The sequence below is a fragment of the Agelaius phoeniceus genome, chromosome 2, assembly GCF_051311805.1.
Source record: "Agelaius phoeniceus isolate bAgePho1 chromosome 2, bAgePho1.hap1, whole genome shotgun sequence".
Classification (NCBI taxonomy): Eukaryota; Metazoa; Chordata; class Aves; order Passeriformes; family Icteridae; genus Agelaius; species Agelaius phoeniceus.
The window spans coordinates 97,031,761-97,056,328 of record NC_135266.1 but is presented as its reverse complement, the minus strand read 5'-3'; the positions used below and the strand labels follow the sequence as shown (position 1 = coordinate 97,056,328).

The following is a 24,568-nucleotide window of genomic DNA, read 5'->3' as shown; positions in this document are numbered from 1 at the left end:
ATCTTTCTTCTCTGTCTCCTTGGTTACAGCCTTGGAGAGAGCTCCTTATCAGCTTCTTCTTACTTCTCAGCTTCTTCTCGCTCCTTTAGCTAACAGGCCTGATGTTAGCCCCTTCCACAAGAAATTATGAACAGGGCACCGTATAGGCTCAACTTATTTTTTCATAACACATTCCTTGGAATGATACTATGGTTCCTACATTTTAGAAACTTGCAAGTACTAATCCAGAAGGCTTGATAAGAACTTTGATAACATAAAAAATGCACACCGTAAGTGTGTGCTAAACATGCCATGGATGTCTTCCTGCAAAATATGATTAGTCATCAATGTAATTATTCTTTAGTTGCCATAATACTTTAAAAAATAATTGTACGTAAGCAACCTAAGTTAGACTAAATGGTTCACATGAAGATGTAGTTAGGACAGTTTTTACCAAATATTTAATTAACTTTATTACCTTCTAGGTAATAAATCCAGGTAATGGATACAGGAAGAATACCCCTTGACTTTGAGAACCAAAACCTAGTGAACAGAAAAAAGATAGTCCCTTCTTTGACACCCAATAGCACACAACTGTTCAGGGGGAAGAAGTGTATCTGTGTGTGTGAATGGAAGGTGTACTCACCCAGAAAACAGAGCCAATATTAAGTAACCAACGTATAGTAATTGTGGATACATATAATTTCCTGATCGTTATTGATCTTTTTTTCAAAGGTTAATTTGCTTTTAAAGATTTTTCTAGTCAGTTGATAAAAATCTTTGTTTGTTTGAGACTAGAAATCTCCATAAAGCTTACTGTGTAAGGGTAATCCTTTGTACTGGATGATGAATATTTAGAATATGATAATTCATCTTCATAAATCAATTTCCTTGTTTTGGAAATATTTTTGTTATCCAAAGTAGTAACTTTCAATATGTATTTTTAGAAGGTGTAAAAATGGAGATCATCATTTGTATCACAGAAATACAAAGCAAATCCCTTAAAACCATCCATTCCATCATTTAAATTTTGCATTTTTGAATTTTCAATATCTAACTTTAATTTTTACTTTAAAATCACTTTTAAATGCTCTGTCTCCACACAATTTTATTATTTATCCATTTCTAAGCTTCAAAATAATATTTAGGGAAGAGTCATTTACTGTAACTACTTCACAGTTTGCAAATTAACATCCAAGTTGAGAGAAGGAAGTGGCAGAAGGAAGGAAGTGGCAGAAGGAAGTGGTGGAAGTGGTGGAAGTGGCAGAAGGCAGGAAGGAAGGCAGGAAGGAAGGCAGGAAGGAAGGCAGGAAGGAAGGAAGGAAGGAAGGAAGGAAGGAAGGAAGGAAGGAAGGAAGGAAGGAAGGAAGGAAGGAAGGAAGGAAGGAAGGAAGGAAGGAAGGAAGGAAGGAAGGAAGGAAGGAAGGAAGGAGAGAGGGAAGTGGCAGAAGTGGCGGAAGTGGTAGAAGTGGCGGAAGTGGCAGAAGGAAGGTGGGAGAGAGGAAGAAGAAAGAAAGAAAGAAAGAAAGAAAGAAAGAAAGAAAGAAAGAAAGAAAGAAAGAAAGAAAGAAAGAAAGAAAGAAAGAAAGAAAGAAAGAAAGAAAGAAAGAAAGAAAGAAAGAAAGAAAGAAAGAAAGAAAGAAAGAAAGAAAGAAAGAAAGAAAGAAAGAAAGAAAGAAAGAAAGAAAAGAAATTCCCAAATGTCAGAAATCTTAAAAATTATAAAACATTTTTGTGTACAATATTTAAGTGCCAGGACTGTTACTAGATATAGTAATGCTAAATTGAGCATATATGTGAAACCAAAACAGTTAAACTCATTGGATGGCAATTTCTCAGAATCAATAATCTGTTATTTCTATCTTAAACAGCTTACTGCTACTGCACAGTATGAATATTATCATAGAATAATAGAATAGTTTGGGTTGGAAAGGACCTAAATGTTCACCTAAATTCACTCCCCATGTCATTGGCAGGGACACCTTCCATTAGACTGCATTAAGCTCAAAGACCTGGCCTTGAACACTTCCAGGAATGGGTCACCCACAACATGTTCCAGTGTCTCACAACCCTCCTGGCAAGGAATTTCTTCCCAATATCCAAAGGAAACATATGCCCTTCAGGTTTTAAAGCCATCAACACTTTTCCTATCACTACGTGCCCTTGTGTAGCTCATCTGCCTCCTTCTGGTAGACTGCCTTCAGATACTGGAGGGCTGCTCTAACATTTGCCCAGAGTCTGCTCTTCTCCAGGCTGAGAAGATGCCTGAAGGTCTCTGGCTTGATGACAGACTCCCTGTGCTACACTGGGGGCTCAGATCATTCTTTTTCTTGGAATTGTTGTGGGATGCTCAGCCACTGTTGAGTGTTGTTCATTGTGGGACAGGTAATACATAGTTGATTGTTTTAATAAAGACACAGTTGAAATGATAAGAGCTAAATTTTAAAGCAAAATTAATTTGAGACAGATTCCTAAACCTGTGGCCCATTACCCCTGCCCATATATTGATTGTAAATGACATCCCTTGCAGATGTTATGATCCATGAACCAAAGCCAAGTGATGGATACTACTTAAGACTGTTAAGATGTTCTACCTGCTTCTGGAATATGTTCTTATCATTCTAAAACAATCCCCTGAACATTAATAACAAGAGATTACATCATGAAGTAATGAAGTGCTTTGGTTTAAAGTAATCCATTTTAATGACATGGATTTGGGGGCTAGCACAGCAGGATCTCAGAAATGGAGTGTCAGCTCAGTTCTCTGGTTCAGAGACAAGTGAAGCAATTCAGGAGTGTCCTCCTGTGAAAATAGTTGACAGATCTTTCTGCAAAACAGTTAACAAGTGGCATCAGAAATGTGTGCAAATAAAATACTAGCACTACAAGTTTGGCATCCATGAGTGGTAGGGCAACTCAGACTCATAGCAGTGGTTTTGCTGTTCTGCCTGTTAAAATAGACAGAAAAGAATGAGGAAAACTATTTTCTCCATCTAGTTTGTTTCAGTATTGATCAAAGACAATTTTACTGCCCTCAGGAGACAGCAAAAGCTGTCAACAACTGAAATGCTTCAGAATTGTAAATGATCTGAATCACAAATATTTCTTTTCAAATAAAATTTCAAACTTAAGTCATAACTATGAAACAGATAGAGCTACTTAAATATGAATGTACTATACTGTCCTAGGGTGACATTATGATGCCTGTATCCCCATTTGTTGTTCTGTTTATGCTGGATATTATGTTCTGTGCCTTCCAGACTGGCTCTGAAGAGTGAAAGTTTTGTTTTGGTTTCTTATCAGAGGCTCCCCCATGGCTAGCGGGACACAGAGACAGGGTAGTACATAGTGCTGCATTTGCTTTTTGATTTGCTCTTGCTCTTGCTTCTGCTTTGCCCCTGATTTGCTCTTGCTTTCTGCTTCTGCTCATTAGTTAGTTTAGCTAAGCAGTCCAAATTTTTTCCTGGACTGTTTTTCCTTTCCCTTTTTTGGACCAACTCAAACTTGCTCCGGACTGGGACCTGGGAAACACTGAGAGTTTGCACCTTGTGTCCTGCAGCAGCTACCCCCGCACCGGAGGGACTGATAACAGAGTGACCACCCCCAAGAGAGACTTTCTGAATTTGTCATCTTTTTCAGAGCAGTGAAGGAGTGGTGTCATCTGGTATTGTTCATTTTCTGTGCTGGGTGGTGTTTTGCCTGTTAAATAAACAGGTTCTTTCCACTTGTCTCCAAGGAATCTTTTCTGAACCAGTTGGGGTACTTGTACACTACTGAGGTAGCTAAATGATATTCTCTTTTCAGGTTAATTATACTCTTCAGTCTCACCACCTCTACCAATTGATTTCTCTAAGTCCTTAGAAAACAGTAATTTAACTTTTTAAATTTTATTTAAAAAATGACAGTGACAAGAGTTATTTGAACTCCCTATTTTCTGAAATGCCCGAACATGAAGCCTTAAGAACTTGATCTTGAATTTTATTTCATATCAAACTAAATTTTAAGGGAGTGACAGAGAGAATGGGAGCCTCAAGCCAAAGATGTAGGCTTCTAATTCTTATATTGTCTTTTTACTTATCTATGTGAAGAACTGGAAAGAGAATAGATTAGAGTTAACAGCTGTTTGACATTTGCACATACTCTTCCACTAAAGAAAAGGTCAAGGATGGCTTTCTGGCCCTCCCTCCACAAGCTGCAGCTTCCTTCAAGGCACATTCACCTCCTGTGGCATGGAGCCCTCCACAGGCTGTAGTGTAGGTATATGTTCCTCCATGGTTCTCCAGGGACTGCTGGGAGACAACCTGCTTCACTATGATGTTCTCCAGGGACTGTGGGGGATTCTCTGCTCTGTCAACTGGAGCACCTCCTCCTCCTTCTTGTCTCACTTTAATATCAGGGAGCTGCTTCTCATACTCTTTTTTCCCCCCTCACTTGTCACTGCCTATTCATATGTTTTGTGCTTTTGACAATATGTTTTCACAGAGCCTGATGGGCTCAGTTGCAAAAATATATCTTGCTAGAAAATTACATGCTATACAAAACCATAGTTTTATAGAAAAGAATAGTGGAAGTATAAATATACTGCTAAAGAATTGGAAAATTTACAATGCTTCATTGTAATAGGTCCCCTCATTTTGCCTTCTTTCTCCTTAAGATCTGGAAAGAATACTGGGCATAAGACAGTGTTGTTTCAAGGAAAAGACTTTTTTAGGATTGTAGGGTACATGTTCCAATTTCTTGAGAAAATTCAGAAAAGGTTCTTTGTCTTTTGTGATAAATATCATTAGCCAGTAGTGACAAATTCTGACCAACAAGAGCAGATCAAAATCTGGTGAGAGCAAGCAATATACCTTGAGTGGCCAGGACAGAACCATAGAGTTGTAGAATCAGTTGAATTGGAAGGGGCCCATCAGGATCATCAAGTCCAACTCCTGGACTTGCATGGGACCATCCTCGAGAATCACACATTGTGCCTGAGATCAATGTCCAAAAGCCTCTTGAATTCAGACAGGTGTGATGCTGTGACCACTCCCTGGAGAGACTCTTCCAATGCCCAGCCATCCTCGGGTTAAAAAACATTTTCCTGATACCTGACCTAAACCTCCCCTGACTCAGCTGCATGCCATTTCCTCGAGTCCTGTCCTTGTAGACCTCACTTGAGAACTTTCTAATACCTTCATGTCTTTTTTCATTGTGGCACCCAAAACTGCCCCCAAGCACTCAAGGTGAGGCCACCCCAGAGCAGAGCAGAGCAGAGCAGAGCAGAGCAGAGCAGAGCAGAGCAAGACAATCCCCTCCCTTATCCAGCTGGCGATGCTGTGCCTGATGCACCCCAGGACAGGCTTGGCCCTCCTGGCTGCCAGGGCACTGCTGATGCACATTCAGCTTGCCATTGTCCAGGAGCCTGGGTCCCTTTCTGCAGTGCTTCTCTTTAGCCTCTTGCTCCCCAGTCTATACACACACCAGGATTGCCCTGTCCCAGGTGCTGAATCCAGCACTTGCCCTTGTTCAACTCCATCTGGTTGGTGATTGCCTGTGGGAATCTTTAAAAGCAGAGGATTTTAGGAAAGCTGCAAAAGGCAGGCCTCAGAGACAGCATAACTGTGATTGTAGCTAAGCAGTAGTCATAAGGTTTGTCAGCAGAAAAATTATATAAGAAGTAGAAAAGTAAGGACAAATAGAACAATGGTCTGTGTATTAACACTTGTCTAGAATAACTCCCTAAGCTACAGCAAAGTATATCTAGCCAGATGTTAGGAAGTTCTAAGCTTAATAATGGAGCTCTGTGCATTGTATCTTAAGGCTTACAAGTAAGTCTTTTATTCGAAAGAAGCAAGCACTGTTTTAACCAAAGGCATGTGTACTTATAGTGATTGGATAGAAGTTCTGTCAATATGCTTTTGCTTTGTGTGATTGGGCAAAAAACTTTTAAAGTAAGTTGTAACACTAAGTTCTTTGTCTGCTGCCGGGGATGTGAGCTGCTGGCATCTTCTCATTGTAATGACCATATAATGAGACTGATGCTGGAAAATACAACAGCTTGAGATGCCTTGCCCAGCAGCCCCACCTCTTTTGTGATTTGTGCATGGAGTCCTGGCTGGTGATAATTGCCCATCTCTCTTTTTTGTCAAGATCTCTCTGCAGGGTCTCTCTGCCCTCAAGGGAGTTAGTTCACAGCTCCTCCCAATTTAGTGTCTTTGGCAAACTTGCTTAATATTCCTTCAAGTCCCATGTCCAGGTTGTTCAAAAGATGTTGAAGAGAACTGGCCCAAGGATGATACTGTCTGAGCTGAAATTTGCACTTTATACTTCTTCTTGTTTCTTAGTGCAGAAATCACAACAAATGTCTTCTTTGTTTCTTTTCTATCCATGCAGATATCTTTTCTTATGCTCATGCTTTTTATCCCAACAGCAGCTGACATGACATTTACACGCACAGCAACAGCACACTTTTCCTACTGTTACTAGACTTCACAATTTTGCAATCTGTGAATCAGTGACCTTTGCAACTAAACTGAGACCTTCAGCATTTCTCATTGTCCTGATTTGAAGAGGAAGTGAGTGTTTTGGGAGTTTGTGGTCAAACCAATCAGTGCTGAAATTTGAATATTGGCGCCTGGTGTGGCCACTGAGGACATGGATATGCGTATGAGAACACAGGGAGTTAAAAGCTGACAACTCCCAGGGAAACTCTCTCTTGGTTCCGGTCCATGAAAGAGGTCAGAGCTCCCCTGCCCGGCTGTGGGCTGGGTGGGGGAGGGGAGGCCATGCGGCTGGGTGAGGTAGGCCAGAGCCTTGGACAGAGAAGGGAGGTGAAGGCCCCTGCAGGATGGAGGGGTGGAGGAGCACTGAGAGGCATCTGGCAGTACCGCCCCCCCCCCCCCCCCCCCCCCGAGACAGAGAGAGAGAGAGAGAGAGAGAGCACCTGTGCCTGTTCTTGTGCCACCTTGAAATCTGATATCATGTACTGGCAGCATTGCCGAGAAGAAGGGAGGTCGGCAAGAACGTGCCCATGCTCGGCCGGGGAATCATGGGAGTTCTGGGCAGACAGACCCTGAGATTTTTAACCCTTTTCTTGAATGATGGAAACCTTACAAATACTGATCCTCCTGGATCTGAATGAGAAGAGAGATAGAGATGAAATAGGAGGAAATGGGCAAGTGTGATGAAAATCTGTGCAAGTGAAAGATGTCAGAAGAGTTGAGAAGAATCCTAGGTGAGAGGAGTTGATGGAGTGGCCTTTGGCTGGGCTTTTCTTGTATAGCCATGGACAGAACCATTTTACACAGAGACTGCATTTAGGGGGAGGCAATGGCTTGGAGCCAAGAGAGTGCAGTGATGTTATGTGAAGGAGTGGCGTGAACAGAGACGACTGGTGAGGAGCGTGGTAGGGCCCTCGATCTTCAGTGAAGAAGAAGATCTCTGTTCTCGAGACCCCTCGGCCCCAGGGGGTGAATCTGGGGGGGGCAGGTATCCCAAAAGTGAGAGACTGTGCTTTTTTTGGAACTGGGCAAAACAACCTTAAAAGGGGAATCCTAGAAGCAGCTCAGCAGCTCTGGTCCATGTACAGTGGTGAGAGCACTGTACATGGAAGGAAGATGTCACGATGGCAAATGTTCTCCGGGTGGCACCATGTGTGATATGGAAACACAAGAGGTTTCAGCTGTGTTTCCTGGGGAAGCCTATGGTACAAGAGGAACTCCTCTCTTCTTGATGAACTGAGAATTGAGTATCTGAAGGGTGGTGATGGACTGAGAGTCGGTGATCTGAGAGGTGGTAACTGAATTGAGAATCCAAGGTTTTGTCTTACTATGATGTATTAGAAATTTGGTGGGGGGAGGAGGAATGTTTTGGAAGGTTTTCATTATGAGTTCTGTGTGTGTTTCTTTTTACATATAGTTGTAGGTTAATAAAGTTTTTTTTCCCTTTATTCCTAAGTTGGAGCCTGCTTTGCTCCATTTCTGGTCACATATCACAGTAGACACCAGGGAGAATATATTTTCATTGGGGCATTGGCATTGCACTAGCGTCAAACCGTGACACTCATAAAAAGAGTAAAATGTCCTCAGAAGAAGAGAAAACTTTGCTGCATACTCTGTAAGACTGCAGAATTTATGATAATGAGTTTGCATCACAATCATTTAAGCACAGACCTTATACTGTAGCAGGGAAAAAATTTAAAGAAGAGCTATTTTATGCAGAAACATATCTGAGAAACAAAACAACTATGATCTTCCAAACTGCTCCCTGCGGTAGAAATGTACTTGTAAGATAAAAGATGCAGTTTTGAAAGGCTGTATCCTTGCTAAGCTAAATTGGATCTCATCCTGTAGATGAAAGATCAAGGAGCTCAACGTTGAGATAGGGAGACATGTCTAGATAATGAGATATGGCAAAGCATTTTTAAAGATAATTAAGCATTCTGGTGGACTGGACAGTTAGGCTAAATCTGCCACACTCGTTCACTTTCGAGGACTGAACTGTGGAGTACTAAACCATATCTGTATAAAGTAAAAGTGCTAAACCATGCTGTATAAAGTAAAAGAGATCCATCCAAATTGTATGGTTAGTGTGAACACTCTCACTCTACTGTAAAACACTTAATAAGATATAAACCAGTCTTAGTAACAAAATGAAATAGAGCCGTTATACCATCTTGGAATATGAAAATATGTTCAAAATAATTTTTTCCTTATGTTTTCTACTTTTTTTTTATCCCACAACATGTTTTGACCATTCTGGAATGCTTTCAACAGATGAACCCAGCATAGTATTTTTATTACAGGCTCTTGCCCCTTACATGCTTCATTACAGTTTTGGAATATACTCCACAGTCATTAGCATTTTTTTATCTCTTTTCTCAGAGACAACTTTTAAAGGACTACTTAACCCCTAAAAATCATAATTTCTCTGGTTTCTCAAAGCTTTTTGAGAAAGTTGTTTTGATTGGTTTCTTTTTGTTTTGTTGGTTTTTGGTTGGTTTGTTTTGTTTTGGGTTTGTTTGGGTCTTGTTTTTTTTGGTTTTTTGGGTTTTTTTTATATAAAGCCATCATTACTAATGTCTTCAGACCTACTACAAGCAGAAGTTAAAAATAAATCTTATCTTAAAGAGACTGTTAAAGCTAATGAACTGCCACTCTTGGTATTTGTATGTTCCTAAATCCTTTAATTTCAAGGTTGCCTTCCTGAATCCTCAGTTTAATTAGAAAACTTTGTGTTTATAAAACAGACCCAGTTCAATTGCTTCTGCAAATTCACCTTCATTTTATAGGATTGTACTTCAAGAAATCTTGTTTCACTCAAACATTAAAAGTATAGATTTGACATCGTATGTCTGAACTGTATTGCATTGTGTGAGTTTCTCAGTTGCTTTAAATAAGGACAGATTCTTTTCAATTCACATAGCATGTTATCTGAAGATCTCCTGTCTGCTTTCTTAACTTCCTTTAATGGGAAGAGAAGGGAAATACATTCTGAATGTTATCTTTTATAGTCTACTTTTACCTACCAGTGTGCTTATATCTACTAGAACCAATTTCAGCTTGAAAGAACATATCAGAAAATGTATTTATTAAAATGGCCCAAAAGAGTGCGTAACATTTAGATTTGAGAAAAAAACCCCAAAACTTTGGAGCAATATAATTCTAGACAATGCCATGCATCTATGTAAAGTACAAAAAATTTCTATTTTCAAATGCACTTAGAAATCACCATTTTGCATCTGTTTTTTTTTTTTTTTTTTTGTTTGAAAGCTCTGGCACTTATCTGATTCCTTTTTGAGCTGGTTCTGCTCATTAATCTGAAGAAAAGAGCAGCTAAAGTAAGAAAGCAGATAAAAATAAGGAGAAAAACCAATGGGGAACAGGATGCCACTTCAGCCATGTTGTAGTAAAATGTTAGGTCTGCCTTTTGTGTTGTAGAAATATGCCTGTTGTGTATGAAAATCAATGCATAGCGCTACCTTATTTTAAACTTTCTCATTGCTACTGGCAACCTGAATGATCAAGATGGTTTCAAACCAAACAACACCCAGCCCTCTAATATACTCCCCAAACTATTGCAATGGAATAACTTTATCAGGCAAAGAGTTTGCTATGCAAAACCCAAACATGATGTCAAGAATGCTTTGTTGTGGATTACCATTGTTTGAGATCGTTTATCCCTTACCCTACCATGTAGGTATAGGAAAAAATTAAGTAGCCACAAGGTTTTTACAGCTGTTCTTGTATTTTGGGATACTAAGGATTTAGGGTGGTAAACAAAACTGTGGTGAGTTTTACTATTGACTTGATTGCTTTTTCACTTTGAATTAACTGCTTTGCATTTCAGCTTACCCATCAGTAGTATAATGATGTTTCATTATGCCCGTGATGGATTTAAAAACGAAAACCATTGTGATTGAAAGGAAGTATTGGCATGCCACAAGGTAACTGTAGTGAGCTGTGTTTCCTCCTCAGCTTCACTGTGATTGTATAATTTTAATTAGCAGTTCCAAAACTTTGTCTTAGCATAGTCTGGTGACATATCTCAGTAGAGCAGTGTCCTAGGGTGACTTTATGATTCTTGTATCCCCAGTCATCTGTTCTGCTAATGCTGGATATTATATTCTCTGCCTTCAAGACTGGTTCTGAGAGCAAAGGTGGGGAGAAGAAGAAGCACGGAGTTTGTTATCAGAGACTTCTCTCACTCCTTGAAAAGCAACAGTCCTGCACATTCTGCTCTGGAGGAGCAGAACAGAGTGCTCCTCTGCTTTTTAGTTAGTTTAGCTAGCTGAGGCAATCCCTGGATTGCTTCTTTTTTTTTCTTTCCCTTTTCTTGGAACTGTTCCAACCTGCTCCGGATTGGGACCTGGGGAGCACTAAGAGCTTGCACTTTGTGGCCTACTGGAGCCCGCTCTGGGCAGCGGCCTTTTCCAGTGCAGGAGGAAATGATAACAGAGTGACCACCCACCAGAGAGAGTGTCTGAATTTGTTGTCTCTTCAGAGCAGCGAATGAGTTTTGTCATCTGGAATTGTTCATTTTTTGTGCTGGGGAGTGCTTTGCCTGTTAAATAAACAGTTTTTTTCCACTTCTCTCCAAGGAAATTTTTCCCAAACTGGCTGGGGGGAGGGGCCATGTGGATGGGCTTTCTGGGGGTGGCCCCATTTTCAAGGTTTTCTGCCAAATTTGCCCTAAACCAGGACAAGCAGGATGTGCGACTTAGGGAATTATGGAATCACTTTGGTTGGAAAAGACCTTTAAGAACATTGAGTCTAAATGTAATTAGCAAATGTAACCATCAAGAAATGTTTTGCTGTTTGAAGAGAACATGGTTTATCTGGTAAACTTTGCAAGTATTTCTGTCATCACAAGCCTGCATGTCCAATGCTTTAGATGGCAATGTAATAAGAAACCTGTGTAAATCAACAGAATGATTCTCAGGGTAGGATATTTGCACGTTTCATCCTTCTTCCTGACTTCTTCAAATGAATTCTTTTCATAAAGTAATGATTGGAATTGTTACTCTTTTGACAGTTCTTAGTGCACTACTGACATTTTTGGCATAGGAATGCCGAATGGGTTAATTCACCTAGCTTTTCAGATAAAGACCAAGATCTAGTGTTGCTTAAGCTGGAGGCAGAAATATTTAAATCCTCCAACCTCCTTCTTAGTACCTAATTTCTATTACAAAATCAGTGCACAATCTTGTCCCTTAAGGTCCAGCTGTCTGCCAGCTGATCTAGCGCAGTTTATACCAACAGGGTGACATTATTACGGCTCACGTGATACTGCACACAGAAGCAGGAAAAGATCTTCAAATCTATCTAGCTTTTTCTGCAGATTATTTGTCAGCTATATGCATTACATGGACAGTTTCCCTGAGCATCTGAAATACAGCTGCGTTTAAGTGGGTTGAATCAGGGTTGGGAAGCAGTGAAATAAAGCTTTTCAGGAATACCTGACATCCAAGTCCTGCAGAAATTTATCTATTTTTAATGTCCAGATGCTTTCTAAAATAATGGGTGACCATCTAGCTACCTAATAGTTTTAATCAGGAATACAAAGAGAATTTTAAGCTGTTAGAGAAAACTCACATCTTTTATAGCTTGAATATTTTTCTTCATTTATTTCCTGGTTTCCAGTTCAGTTATACAAATCATATGATTAGGTAATGAGAACTCATGCTGTATAGAAATATTTAACGCTATACTTCCAAGTTAAGGCTATTTTTTCCCGGAACTATTTAAAAAAAAATCTATCTGGATTCTCTCTTCCCCACACTCATTATTATATGAAAATCATTTAAATATTATATTTTGACTTTACATGGTGCAATTATATTCAGAAATTCAAGGCTCTATTGTTAGATTGCTTATAAAGTTTCTGGCTTTTATAACTTCCCACAACCACTCTTTGCAGCTATATATTTTTGCAGTAAGACATCACAGGGGTCTGTGAGAAGTTTTAATGTGGAGGAGAACTAACATGCAAAATACATGTGACATACTCGACATATTTCACTTCAGAAAGTTACAGTATACTTAGATGGGATGAAATATGAAATAAATAAACTTAACATTTCTAAATCTTGGAAATCTATTACCTGAGCTTTGAGTCAGTTTGCAGGACTCTGTAGAAATGCAAACGTGAAGTCCAAGGAATAGAGCAGAAGGTGTATTGGGCAGGGGTACAGAATATTGCTCTGAGGGGTGATGTAAGCAAGATTGCATCCTATAAACATAGCAGCTGCTTCTGCTGGTGCCAACATAGAGAATTTGTGCCACCAATCTAGTTTTCTGGGGACATTTGACCTGTACACTCTTGAGGGCTTGCAGATGTGAATGAATCTGTCCTTGATTTTTTTTTTTTTTTGAATGTGTATGACCTGATCTGGTATTGTGTACTGTACCATATTGTTTTATAAACAGACATGTTTAAACTGTTTGAAAGCCGTAGTTGAAAGTCAGGTGGCAATTATGAGTTGGCTGTCAAAAGAATTGTTATCTGGTTTAAGCAAAATATCAATAGAAACATTCAATCCACTCCTGTGATACAGATTCCTTTTGAATTTACAGGGTAATTTGCGTTAGTGGTTGTACTGCATGTGCAATAAATACAACTTGTTTGGTTTCTAATGATGATAATAGTCCTCTTTGTAGTACTATAAGAATTGAATCTACCATCATTATTTTCCTATTATTATTGTGCTGTAAAGGAAAAATAGTTTTGCATTAACCGAGGAATAAAATGCATGTATTTAACATCATTCTTGCAGGTAGTCCTCAATTCTGAAAATACCTCTCAGAAGCTGAATCAAACAGGAAAGCTAGACAGATGGCAGAATGCAGAACCTGCTATTTAGGATCGAGTACAAAATAACACCCAAGAAATTCTTCATGGATGCTGCATAAGTACAAAGACATCAATATTTAAAGTTGAAAAAGAGTCAATGTGAAACTTGTTTGATGAACAAAAAACTATGCTAATCAAGAGACTACAGTGCCAAGTGTGCGACAAGGCATTTTTGTAATTAACATTCCCAGCATGAAAAAACACTATTTTTATTGTAGATTGTTTAAGAGTGCACAGCAGTTTGGAAAAAAATGTTTTTCTTTTTCTATGAATAGGAACTGTGTATCATTCTAAGAGATACTGTAAACAGATTTTTAAAAACAATGTTATTTTAAAGGTTCATCATATTCATAAATACTTCACATGAAAAAATTTGATCTGCTGTTCATCCTGAAGACTCTTAAAGGAAAATGTCTTTGTTGCATTCTTTTCTCAGTAGTACAGGAGCTCAGTCTTACCTGCATTCTAACGCTTTTTTATGTTCCTGACGTCACGGCTTAGACATCCTTGTCTCCATTACCATCATGATTTCCATATCAAGTGATGAGAATTTTTGTTCTTCGTTGGTGAAGTTAAGGGTCATAACATTTATGTCAAGTCAATTTGAAGTTTTTTTTCAAAAGGAATCTCTTCCTTCCTAGTGAAAACCATTGGCAATAGCAAACCTACTCAGTTTTTCAGGAAGCAAAATAATACACCTGCACTGTACGATTTCCTCAGGTTGTGTTCCGCCAGAAGAAGAAAACTGCTGTTTTCTTCCTCTTCTATCACCTTAAACTTACTTTATTCAAAATCTTTTTAAACCTTTGAATTTCTATTTATAGCTAATTACTTTCACAGTGTGCTATAGCATATGTATTTTAAAAGGCCATTTGTACATATTCGAATGGCTTACTTCTATTCTATTAAGAAATGGCTGTACTTATTTTAAGAAAACATAAAGGTGCACTAATATCTTATACAAAATTTAAAAAACCCCAACTATTAAAAATGATACCAACAAATGATGTCTGTAAGACTGTGGCATGAGGTTTTTTCCAGAACAAAGTGCAGTTCTTCCCAATTCTATTTTTTCTGCTGATTACTTTGTACACAAATATTTTTACACACTCTTCTAATAGTGGCATATTACTACTGGGGTAGAGTATTGCCCTGCCCTGCCAGTATTGGAATTGACTCAATTGTAGTTGTGTTCAAATTTGCTGATGAGACAAGATTTTTTTGCTGAACACACTTCAGCAAGCAAGAGAGCTTCTTAGTCTTTAGATGCTGAGTCCAAGAAAAAGATGAATGAGGTGATGCCATGCCTTGTGTTCTGAAGAGAGATCGAAAACTTATTTCTGGAGTCACCCCCCTCTTGGTACAGAAAGTGCACAGAGGGCTTTAAAGCAGCACTTTTACCCTCCTTACTTTCACTAGTAAATCTGAGACAGAGCTTGTCCCAAGTTTTGTGCAAAAATACTCTTTTGATGCAACTGTTAACCAGACAATATCTTTGGGAAAACTTGCAGTGGCAGAAAGCAAGCCCTTCCTGGGAAATCTACTGAAACGGTTCAGAAGTTATTCCCATTCACTGTTGCTAACCTCTGCTGTTTAGCTGTCAGATATGTTTGGGACCATGTTGAAATAATTCTAAACAAGGTACTGATGCTGCACTATTGAGTAATCATAGGTATTTTCCATAGGTGTAAGGGAAAAATATTTCTATTGGTAAAAATGGGTTTAATAGAAAACAATAACAGCATGGTAGAAAAAAAAATTACATCAATAGACTGAAGATGCCCAGAATTCTTATTTTGAAGTTACACAGAGTGAATATTTTCTAAAGAAGGTTGTGAAACTTCTTATTAAGAAGTAGGAGTACATTCCACGTGACTGGTGCACAAGTTCATATTTCCAATTTACAAAAAACATATTATTAAAAGAAAAATGTTCTGCCTTGTGGAGAAGTAGCCCATTAGTAATTTTATCAAAGGTAGGATTATAGATCAAGTATTCCTACAGGACAGTAGTACTACGAAAAGCCTTTTGGCGTATATTTAACTACAGGAAACTTGAGAAAGCAGAAGGGTGTCTTTCCCTGCTGAGAGCTGTACTTCCTATTTGCTAGTGCTGCTTAAACCTTGTCTAAAGAAAACTTGTCAAGGTAAGATAAGACTGTTGTATAAAAGCAACTGTAACTATCCATTCCATTCCAGACAATTTTAACTAGAAAGTATGAGACACACACTCTAGTTGAATACTCTTATGCATAGATGGAGTATACCATCACTAATAAATGGGGACTCTAGACAAATGAGCAAATGCAGATGAATTTCAGGGAAGGAAATTATTGGAGAGCTAACTGCAGTCCCTCGACTTTACAAGAAATGATGTCCAGTAATCCCAATCAGAAACATATAGAACTCCATTTTGAAATGGGTTGCGTTTGTGGTCTTCTGTTCTTCCTATATGAAGGAACTGTGTTTTGAATCAATCTTCAAAATGGTGTGGCTAAAGACCTTAGATGCCTCCAATTTTTTTTTTTTTTCCCAGAAGCAACTGTCTCAAAACCTCTTTAAAGCTGACTTTTTCCCTTAAGATGCTGTATTTTAAAATAGCATCTTGTCATTTAACAGGATATTCCAAACATCATTTAGAAATTTAGACTAAAAGTAACACTCTTCCTAGTAATCTTTCTTTTTTTGCAGCTCAGTGTTAACATAGGCAGCAAAGAAGAGAAAAGACTGCAGCTCTTTCTGGAACATCTTGAACAAATGCCCTTGTTTATGTTCTAATCATTCACTTCACCAAAATACCTAATGATGAAGAAAAAGTTGTAAAGGCATTACTATTAGTATATATGGCAATGTATGGGTGTGATTTATCAAGTAGAATTTGTATTGCATAGATGATACTTGGCTAACAGCAAATTAAGAGGGTTTTTTCAGCTCTCAGACTGATGTTACATGTCAGAAATTTAATAAAAAGATAACAGGAAGGATATTTTTTGACTCAGTGAACATGAAACTTAATTATACCCTTATCATGGACATCTGAATCTTATGAGTAGACAGTGTCTGATTTGGAAAAAAATAATGAATTATCACAGTTTAAAGAAACATATGACCATAAACACTTTGCTGATGGAACATAGCCTATTCATTGGCTGAAATGAAGCAGGTAGACAGGACATATGAAATATTTTTATGTGGATCAAACATTTATTTTCTAAAGTGATGCTGACAGATGGTGAACTCACCAGCTTAGATATTGCACAGTAGATAAGGGTACATAACTTGCTACATCAAGTTATCCCTTGGAATCATCATCCAAGGGGATTTTCCCCTGCATCTGTGAAAATGTGCCTACCTTTTTCACAATACTTTTGCAGCAGCTTTGTTAGGCCTGATCAGCTGGTATGGAGGGTGAATTATCAGCAGCAAGGTGACTGGCCATGGGAATTTGCTTCAATGGATTTTGATCTCCCGGATATTTTGAAGACCTGCTTCAGCCCTGTTTGTCAAACACAGCCTTTAAATGGTGCTAAACAATTGTTCAGGCTGTGGATCACATGAAAAAGTACTTTCTGGTATCTGTACTGGGCCATATGCTCTTTATTCTCCCCCTCAACTTTTCCATCACCTCTCATCTGCTTCACATGAGCTATGTTCCAGGCCACAGGATACTTTTCACAGAATCTTGAGGCCTGATGCAGTAAGAATGATGAATAGAACACAGCTGGGATCAATTTTCCAGTTTGGATAAAATGCATTCTGCACACAAATCCAATGAGAAGGTGTTCCCCCTATGCCCAGAAAAACCTTCACTAGTACTAGTGTTCTATGTAAACTGCAATGTAGTCTGAAATAAAAACTTTTTTCTGAGAGTGTCTGGGAGATTTGTATGAAGCACATATATCTGACATATGCAATTTTGAATACCAGAGGAAAAAGAAAATGGCAAGAAGTTTTTAATATTACTGGTTTTAATTTTAAATTCCATGCACTTTTTGAAAAAGTGTCAAGCTCAAATGCTCATCAACATATTTTAGTCATCTGCAAGTTAGTATTCCTATAAAATGTGTTTCAAATGAAAAGAATTTCAAACCTTTCCTCAAAGTTTATATGCCTAGATTTATTATTTCTGACACATATTAGATAAAAGGAAGACATTTCTTACTGTGGGGGTGCTGGAACACTGGAACAGGTTGCCCAGAGAAGTTGTGGACATCCCATCCCTGAAAGTATTCAAGGTCAGGTTGGATGGGGCTTTGAGCAGCAACAAAGGAAACTCTTGATGGTAGAGAAACAAAGTTTGAATATAGAAGAAACTCAGATGGAAGTATAGGAGCAAGTTTTCTCTCAGCTCGCGAGGTAAATTCAAAGTTGTACAAAATTGCATTTATCTGTGATTTTCACTACTGTAACAGAATGGTTAATGAAAACTATGCAGAAGATAACAAATTTTCAAATAGATAAGAATTACAACATAAATAGATGGATGGTTTTCAACATGGAACATTATCTAAGAGAAAATATAACTTTTTCAGCAGCTAATTTGTATAGAAGGATGGTTCTGCACTTTTATTACTTGTCTGTATATTCTTCTTTATCAACTTCTAAGAAATCAGAAAGAAAATAATATGAATTATGAAGCAAATTAAACATGATAAAAGCTAGCAGAAGTCCTAAAGATTGGAGGCTTGTCTCCCCATTACGCACAGATTTTTGATGCACTGAACTGATTCTGCAATGCTGCACAATCGACTACCATTTGTGCAATAGATGATTAGAAAAGAATAACCTTGTAGATACAAAGTAATCAACATGTTCCTTCAAGAAATAGAATTTGAACAACGGAAATAATAACTTAATGTAACCTGTTGAACTGTGGAAGAGAATATCATTGCTAGTTACAGGATATTTTTTGAAATTTCTGAAAATATACCGTATTACATAAAACATAAACGTATTTTTGGTATCCTTTGTATAACCACATTAGTTTCATCTGTTTTAACTTCCTAATTTAATTAGGTAATTTTCAGATTTCTCTGCTAAATTTAAAGCAGTGTCCGGACACATATATGTGAGGCGGATGAAGTGTCAAGATGACAGTACCCTATTCTGTCAAAGTCAGATATGTCACTCTGCAAAGTATTTATCACACCAAGACCTGACTAGCACCACACTGAAACCTAAGTTACAAGCCATAAAAACTGTCAGTCGGCACTAAAAACAGCTCTCTGCTGAACGAATTGAGCCATAGTGAACATGGCATTGCAATATATACACATATGGATACCAGTTCATTTTCTTCATTTACATTCTTTTCCAAAGCTGTCTTTTCTTTGTGACTGCATCTTCTCTCAAACTCCCATAACTTTTAGAGGTGTAAATGCTAGCTGGGATGATTAATCTTACAAGATCAATAGAAAGTAGATGGATCTGTAATTTGCTAGGTGTTCCCCATTGTTCTGCCACTACATGCATTTGGAAAAAGTTCCTTTCTAGATTTCTTGTAGACCCCTTTAGATACTTGAAGAGTGCTGTAAGTTCTCCTCAGGCTGAACAGACCCAACTGTCTCAACCTACCTTCATAGGAGAGGTGTTCCAGACCTCTGATCACCCTTGTGGCCTCCTCTGGATTTGTTCCAATGGGTTCACACCTTTCATGTCTTGGGATTCCCAGACCATGACAGTTCAGTTTAGGCAACCCACTTGAGTCTATCCCTTTCTTATTTTCAGTTTTCTATGGGGAGAACTGGAGTATTCATAGAGGTTTATGGAAATCACAGTTTATGTGAACTTAATCATCTGCATTGTAAATTCTACTGCTGGAACTGAGCAGTTACATTTCACAATTTTGAGCATCATATAACTGAAGTATTTTGGTTGAATGCCTGCCTAGCTCTGTTAGTTTAATGCAACTGCACCACAGAATGCTAATGATGCAAAAAAAGTATGTTAAAAACAACAAACAAGTCAATAGGAATTAATAAAGCAAAATGACATTTCAACCCAATATTTAATAAAAATAATTGTTTTAATTAACACACAATATATAAATAGAACTTAAATTAGAAAAATGTATTAAAAGTGATATGCTATAAATGATAAATCATAGATCATAGGGCAACCTATAAACCAATTGCCAAACTCAGAAAGAAATGTCAATGAATTAATATATACTTGTGATGGTCTCAGCCCATAAATACAAACCTAGATACTCCCTTAAAGAAAAAAATAAAAGGCTATTTTTCCTGTGGTGATACATATTGGCTGATTCTTTACAACCCTACTATTTATTATGTATAATAGTCCTATTATCTTCAAATTTTTCAGAGCACTACTTGTGTACCAATAAAGTGGTCTGCTTCTTCAGTTACAAAGTTTTACTGTATCTTGATTAGTTATCACTACATTGCAGTGATTATTCTGTGATTTTTTTTCTACTAATACTCTTTTTTTTCAGCCTTCCGACTTCAGAATTCAAAGACCAAAGTATGAAATACATTGAGGTATATGCTCTTGGGACAAGATGACTTTTACACTTTCTTTTGGCATCCCCTAGTGGTGTACAGCTGTGAAGACTCCTCCTTGACACTGAAGATCTCAAAACAGCTCCTATGTTTCTTTGGCCAAATCCTTTTGAATGTTAACAACAGCTAAAGAAATAGCAGGTTAATGGGAAAATATTTATATTCTCTTCAAGCAACATAATTTCATTACTTCAATGAATATACTGTCTCCTTAAACAGTACATCTAATTACACTACTTTGCTTGTTTTACATCATTTATTTTATCTCTTTATTTTTATTTTGGTTTAGGTTTCGTGGTTTTTTAAATCTTAATAACAGAGAAAGAAATGTTAAATTTGTCATCCAAACTATACCATGGTAAATATGCTTTGTGATAATGCAGTGAGGCAAGGCATAATTTTCCATCACTTAATAAGTCATATGAAGATGTAAAATCTGCATAAAAATTCCAACTCCGTTCCTTGAGGACTGGATGGAATTTTTTCCCATTATTAGTATTATTATTATTTATGAAACTTTATTTTTCCAAAGAGAGTGGAAAAATATTAGTGACATTAACATCCATCTACTTGTTGTAGCTGCAGTGTTTCCTAATGTGGAAACCTTCAATCTCCCTTTAGACGCCAGGCATATCTGGAAATATGATCAAACCAGGCTCCCTAGAAGAATCAAAGGAGACACACTAGCATATCAGATTAACAAACTAGGAATTCTCTGCTGGCTATAGAAGTATTGGGCTGCACTTTTAGACAGCACTTTTTAGGACACAAGCATACTCTCTTTTCTCACCATTATTAAGCATGCTCATGTGAATTTTGTCAAGAAAGGACCTCAGAAATGGACAACCCCTGTCTGGTCTATGATCACAGGGTGTGCACATGAATGGGAGCTGAAGAATCTTTCTGTGAAAACTTACTAAGAATGGAAAATAAATAATTTTAATAGAAATCAAATATACTGCTGAAAGCTGATGTTGATCAATGACACCATCCAAATGACAAATGATTTCTAATTGCAGATTTTGCTCATTCTTTGAATGCTCATTCATCTCTAGTGAGTATAGAATGGGAGTATGTATTGCTAAATATTAATACTTTCCATTAATCTTAAAATGCATTTATGGTTTTCAGTTAGATGGAATATTATCACCTGTGTCCTTTCAGGTAATCTATTGGACAGTAATAGTATCTTCCTTTTTTGATAGAATACTTTGACTCTTCATCCACACATATCTTTATATTTTCTTTTTTTAAAAATAAAAACTTGTGATTTCTTCAAATAAAAAGTTCACTGATATTTAAATAAACATAAAAACCACTATTATCTTACCTTCCTCCCCCTCCCTGCCCCACTTTCCCCTATTGTGTGGGTTTTTTTAAACTGTAGCTTATTAGTATTTTTCTAGAGTTAATGACTAGAATATTCCTTTTTTGTAGATGGGATTTATGAAGCATAAATAGCTCATAGTGATAGGTGATAGCGCATAGGTGACTTGCTATGTTGAATTTTCAGGCAACCCCAACAAGGGAAGAGATGAGAATCTTGAATCCATGTTTCAGAAGGCTGATTTATTATTTTATGATGTATATTATATTAAGAGAAAATGATATATTAAAACTATATTAAAAGAATAGAATAAAGGATTTCATCAGAAGGCTTGAAAGAAATAGAAAAGAATGATAAAATCTTGTGACTGACCAGAGAGTCCAAGACAGCTGTACTGTGATTGGCCATTAATTAAAAACAACCACATGAGACCAATCAAAGCAGATAATTATTGTTTACATTTTGTTTCTGAGGCCTCTCAGCTTCTCAGGAGAAAAGATCCTAATGAAAGGATTTTTCATAAAATATGTCTGTGACATTGCTAAATAGGTAATAACTGCCTGGAACAGAGAGTCCAGGAGTCTTTGCTCCCAAGTGTATATTTTAATTTTACACAATCTATTTTCTCCAGGTATAGACTATAAACTAAGAGGATTCAATTTCATATACAATGAACATTTTTGCCATGCACCTTAACTTTCAAAACAAAAGTCTTGAAAGTGTGCCTTATATTTAAGTAAAGGATAATGCTGACAACCAGTGACATTAATAAACATCTGCAAGACACTGAGGCTAGTTCTGTGTGTATAAGTAGCACCAGGACAGGCAGAAGGTTTGCCATTATTCATGCTGAATTGCCAGCACCATCTACAACACTGCTTTCTGTATGCCAGCTCTTTCCCAGGAAGCGTCTAGGCTTGGACAGCACATCCTCCTAGGCAGTACAGAAGAACAAACCCTGTGTGGTGATGAGACAGTTTAAGCAAGAGTACACAATAAGGCTTTGCAACCTAAACCTGAGATCAAAGAAGTGTCCCTTGCAGAAAATACCATGTAACTGCATCAAAATTTATTTCTTTAGAACTGCTGTATCTTTAACCATGAATCAATGTGTTTGTCTAGAGAGTTATCTTACTTCCTGAAGTTCTTAGATTGCACTGAAATAAATTTCCTTGAATTTCAGAGGGTCAAACATTTCCTTCCATCTGTAGGGCAAACTGTACTGCCAGGTACAGACCAGTATCTACACTGGACCCAAACCTTGTTTCTTTTGAAATTTTTATTGAAATCAGATGCATCCCTTCTTGATATTTAGAATGTTCTGTATGAGTCATGAAATAATACCATATGGTATCAACTGTTACTTAATTTCAAACATAGTGAAGGAGAAAATGAAGTTTCTACTTTTCATCTTAAAGTGCATCTGACTTAGTTGCCATGCTGTTTCAATGGTTTTGTCTATGCCATTTGGTTGAACATTCTTGTCCCTGTGAAATTACATTTTTTATTATATTTAAAGCCTCATTTTAGTCCAAACCACACTATCTATACAATTTCTGTTCAGAACATAGGCCACTCTCTCATAGAACAAATACAAGAGTACAGAACAAATACAAGAATTATTTTTCTCCTTTTTGTTATAGAAATGTAGATGGTTGGAGGTCCAACCTCTCAAGATATGGAAAAGTATTGAACTGACATCTATTTAATTGAATAGTAATTTCTGTGAATGCAAATACTGCACTGCAGTTTCCCAAAACATTTGGCAAAAATTTTTAGGTTTAGGTTTTATCTCTCCATAAAAGTAAAACCAGTTGAAATCTTTTGTCCTGCTTCAGGGTAACAGTCATTCAACTGAAGGGTAAGGTTTCTGAAAAAACAGAGATTCATTCCAGCTGCCTTTTTTTTGCTCTTACTACTTCCCTTATGGTAAACAAACACCTAGTATCAGAAGTCAAAATCTGATTTGTTCTGGGAAAAAACCTTATATGTACATAATAAACAACTATTTCTTACAAATCCATCACCTATGACTCATGCAGTTAATAGGAAATAATCCCATATTTGAGGTTCATAAAACAGGTATTTATAAAATTAATTAAATAGAAATAAATAGGATGGTGTTTGTTGACTCAATACAATATTCGAAGCTACAAAGTGAAACTCTAACATTTCCTGTGGGTTTCTGTTCCTCTTCTCCCACACTCAAGGAAAGACTGTATTCCACAGGTATATTCTGGATGTGGAAAGAAAATCTTAGAAATGGTGACTTAAATAGTTCTAACATTTCTTAACAGTTTAATGCTGACTGCCTACCAGCTGCAATCCTTTGATTTATGGCTCTCCATTCCTTTCATTCCTTTTATTCTGAACAGCACAAAGATACTGTGCCACCATTTATAATGCAACAAGGGTAGGACATTTGTAACTTTTCCTCAGTAACAAGAACACCACATCATTCATATAGTCTGAGATAGAGTCAAGTAACAAAACACAGTTCAAGACTTTTGCCAGAAAAATAGGATCAAATTCAAAGATGCAGTTTTCCAAATTCCCAATGCCTAGTGTCGAGCAGGAATCATAATTTTAAGTATTTGGCTTTGTTTCTTTTTTTTTTTTTTTTCTGGAAAGAAATGTCTGTATAGTACATCCTAGCTGTCTCTTCTGGGCCAGAGAAATTACTAAAGAACTAAATCTTCAAGTTATGTGTGTCTTTCAGTCCTAAAAATCTCATAAAAGGGCTGAAAAAAAGTCTGGAAGATTTTATTAATAAATTTGCAGAGTAGAGTGGGGGGAAAAAACCACACAGGGTAAGTTCATGCTTTTAGTTTTAGTATCATCTTCCTTACATGCACAGGTCAGCTACTGTCTGTATTGTAGCAAAGGTTTAGAGCCAGCAGTGTGTTTCTGGCCTTGATATGCCAAACTTCTGCCTATTTGACTGTACTATGCTGAATGTCAAAACCTAGCTTAGCTTTTTGTCCCCTCTGAAAAAATAAAGGATTTTAAAGATTTTTTTTTTCATTAGAATATAGTAATAGTGAAATAATAATTTTATTCCTGCTCCAGTTTAAGCAGAGATGAGTTCATCTATTTGTATATTAGTATATATTCATTACATAAATACAACAGAATATGAGGTCTAGTAAAATTTGCTGATTTAAGAAAAATAAAATCAGCATTTTATTTAAATGCAAAATCTAGTTACTATATTGTAAACAAACTTCACATGGTATTTAATAAAAAACCTACTGAAATTGCTGAGAACTTTTCCTGTTTCCAATAGGCTTTATTTAAATCTGATTTTCAGCAGGAAATATCTGCAGTGCAGATATAATTATCTTTTCTCACATTTGTGACTCTTGTAGAGACTTGTTTATACTCATGCCACTGTGACTCAACAGGAACTG

The 24,568-nt window shown here is 37.2% G+C and overlaps 1 protein-coding gene across 3 annotated transcripts in view; it reads right to left on the bottom strand.

Annotated features, from left to right (window-relative positions):
* Nucleotides 1-24,568, bottom strand: part of DCBLD2 (discoidin, CUB and LCCL domain containing 2) — a 419,219-nt gene that overhangs the window by 3,146 nt on the left and 391,505 nt on the right. The window lies entirely within an intron of this gene.